The sequence below is a fragment of the Raphanus sativus genome, chromosome 9 (genome assembly GCF_000801105.2).
Source record: "Raphanus sativus cultivar WK10039 chromosome 9, ASM80110v3, whole genome shotgun sequence".
Lineage (NCBI taxonomy): Eukaryota > Viridiplantae > Streptophyta > Magnoliopsida > Brassicales > Brassicaceae > Raphanus > Raphanus sativus.
In genome coordinates this window covers 19,957,893-19,961,870 of record NC_079519.1, presented here as the reverse complement: position 1 = coordinate 19,961,870, position 3,978 = coordinate 19,957,893, and positions in this window count along the sequence as shown.

Below are 3,978 nucleotides of genomic sequence, written 5' to 3'. Positions count from 1 at the left end.
GTGAAGAAGACGCTCATAGTGCACACACCTATATTCTACTCAATTGTGAGGATCCATTGATTCGTTATTTTGAAAGGTAACATAAATGGAGACATATAAATTAACACACATATATATATATATATATATATATATATATATATATATATAATTTCCAAATATTAATTAATATAAAATGTGATTTTACAGCCTATTTGTTTCACAAGTCGAAGAAACATTCTCAGGTATATCCACAACTAACGTAGACAAAAGGAAAGATCAACACTTTATAAAGTGGTTGAAGAATTAGGTATTAACTCTAACTCCTTATTCATAAATGATATGTATTTTAACGTTCACTTTGTTTTTGCAGGTTAATTATTGATGATCATAAACTCAAAAAATATAGTTTTGCAAGTTCGCAAGAACATGCTTACTCCTCACTACAGAGAGATGTTCGGAGAGCCTGGTAGTCAGTTAGACCCGTCAAGTTCTTCTTCAGGTGCCGGCGGTTCCGGTTCTTGGGATCAGAAGTCTGTTCCTGAGACTCAGCACTTCTTCCCTCCGACGCCTCCTCCGATGGCTCCTCCGATGGCTCCTCCGGTGGCTCCTCCGATGGCTCCTCCTCAGATCCCGCCGCTGTTCATTCCGATCTGATGGTGCCACATACTGTTCCTTTCTCGCAGTACATTGTCGAGGATATTTTCGGTATGCCAGGCAGAGCTGGTTTACCAATCATAGATCCCGACAGACCCGACGGGACTATGTGGTATGTTTATTTTTAAAATAATTATTTTATAACTTCATTAAATAATTTAAATTTTCATTTTTTCAGGTTTGGGGTTGACAATTGCCTTGCGACGGATGTAACCGAGATGATTAAAGGTTACTTCTCCATGGCGCATCCAAACTGGAAATTGACGCCGATCTACATCAGAAAGACGTGGTTCAAGATTTACGCTGTAAGTAATTCTATTAATTAATTATTTTATATATTTTTTAAAAATAACAGATTATTAATTTTTGTTTTTTGCAGAAAAAGTATAATTGGTCTATCGGGGTCAGTGAGAGAGTGAGGAAGGCGTTTTACGCGAAGGCGCAAGTTCGCTTATCGGACACGGTCTGCAACTGGAAGGGTGACTGGATCGTCAAGGGATATACCCATGGTAAACCCGCTGAGCTTACCACAGATGTTTGGGACGGCCTCATCCGTTACTGGAAGGATCCCAACTCCAAGAGGATCGCAGCTATTTGCTCTGCCGCCCGTAACACGGTAGACGACCACGGTAACGGCCCGATGCAACACTCTACGGACCAAAAATCTCATGCCGGTGTCAGTTTAGAAATGGTACGTAAATTAAATAATAATTTTTTAATTATTATTTTTAATATAAATATATTTCTAACAATTTTCTTAAATGTTTTTAGGCCAAAGAGTTGGGACGTCTCCCGACTCTTCCGGAACTTTACGAGCGGACCCACAAGAACAAGGCGGGCCAGTTTTTGGATGGCAAGTCCGAGCAAATCTACAACGACGTAGTTGCTCGGGTTGAGGAGCGTCAGACTCAGCTGACCCAGCAGTCCGCCGACGAATTACCCGTTACCTTATCCACAACTGAAGTGGATAAGATTTACGAGGATGTAAATTTTTTACATTTATTTTTTTTAATTATTAGTTCATTAAATTTAACTTTTAAATTTAACTAACAAATATAATTTTTTTTGTTTCTAAGGTTGTCCCTAAGAAAAAGGGATGTACGTTGGGGATCGGTTCCGTCAATGATGTTCCGAGAGCGACATCGTCTTATGCTCATAGACGGACCGAAGAAGTCACTGAGTTGCGTTCCGAGTTGGGCGCGACCAAAAGCCGTGTGACTGGACTCGAGGCCTTCATCGACTTTATAGCGATCACAAATCCGGAATGGGAAACTTTGTTGAGGAACATGAAACAACAAAATCCCACTCCACGCGAGTCATCGGGCACACATAACTAGGAGATGTTACGAGGAGGAGCGAGAAATTCTACGAGGCGATGAACGGGCCTTAGTTTTTTTTTCAGTTTATGTATTATAAAATCCAAAACTTATTTATATATAAAATATTTTGTTGCATTTGAATTTTATTTCAAATTTATTTATAAACCAAATATTTAAATATTTTTATTTTATTAAATTAATAATTATTAAATTTATCAATAATATTTATTAATTCGAAAATATGCATTATACGAGTTATTTACGTCGAAAGTTTGCCGAAGAATTTACAAGGAAAGTTTTACGAGGTGTTTACGAGGAAAGATTTTCAAGGAATCTACGTGGAGTTTACGAGAAAAATGTTTCAAGGATATTACATGAAATTTACGAGGATTTATTTTCAAAGAACTTATGTGTAATTAACGATGCAAGCTTTGCATGGTTTGTACGAGGAAAGCCCGCGAGTGATTTACGAGGAAATACGGCGAGGAACTTACGACGAAATCTTTACTTCGTCTTTACGAGGAAATAAATGACTTGCTACTTTACGAGGAAATGACGACGAAATGTGTGTTACGACGGACGATAAACGACGAAACTTTTTTCCTCGTTAATTTCTCGTAAACTTCCTTTTACGAGGAATTCACGAGGAAAATGACCCTCGTTAAACATCTGTTTTCTTGTAGTGGAAATTCCAAAATATACTATTGATCATATAAAATTTCGAAATTAGAATATATCTAATGATCCTCATTATACCTAATGTTTACTATCAACTCAATATAAATAATCTCCTATCACTTCAACCGTTTTACAGATCATTATTTATTAAGTTTATTTATTAAGTTTACTAGGTGATTTTCCGGTGCTCATGCATAAGTATAAATATTTAGAAAATAAATATACTATAATAATTGATTGCTATATACTTTAATTTTAAATTTATTTATAATTTTATGCATAATTTATATTAATAATATTACATTACTTTTATTAGACATATGATTTTAGATATGTTATATCTAGTCGATTTTTTTTACAGTCGATTTAAATATCATTTAGGTATACTGGATCGCATTTATTTCTCTGAATTCAACTATACTATTTTTAGTCTAAATATTTTTAATTTTGATTAATTTTCTTATTTGCATTTAGGTTAGTTGTTGTCTTCCTTAATTTTAATATAATCTATTATTTTAGATATAAGGTTAATTAGTCGAGTCACTCATATTATGAGTATATTGAGTTACATACATTTTTTCAAATTCAAACTGAAATATAATTATTTTTATTCTTTTATGGTTTACGTGGTCAGACTAATAAAATTAAGTATCCAAGCTGCGTTTAGCAAAAAATCCAATTGATAATTAATATATAATGTTATATATATATATATATATATATATAGTTAAGTTAAATCAAACTAATATTATTTATCGTTTAAATGTGTATATGTATGATCATAATATTTATCAAACTATACTTTATTTTTTAATATATATATATATATATATATATATATTAGAAAATAAAACTATGATCAATAGGAAATTACATACATAAGTAACTGATACAGTTTTCAAAGCTCATGAACACATATCAATATTTACAATAATTAAAATATTTTATAAATTCTAAATAATTTTATGTCTTAAATTTATTGAAAGATAAACTAAAATTTATTTTAAATAATCTGAAAATGAGAATTCATATTTACTTTGGTATTTTGATTATGGTTATATCAAACTCCACAAACATAAAAATTTAAAATTTAAAAGAAAAGTAACATTAGGAAAGTATATAAATTGTAATAATGAAGATATAATATATCTACCTCATTAAAGTATATAGTGTTATGTTATTTAAAATATTTATTTGATCAACAATGTTTATTGTTAAAATGATAGTTTTTAATATCTATTAACAATAAGCAGTAAAAATTTGTGATTGTATTTGAGAAATCATGTTATATAAGTAAAATATAATTTATAGATATTTTTTGGGATAATTTGTAAACTACCCTATT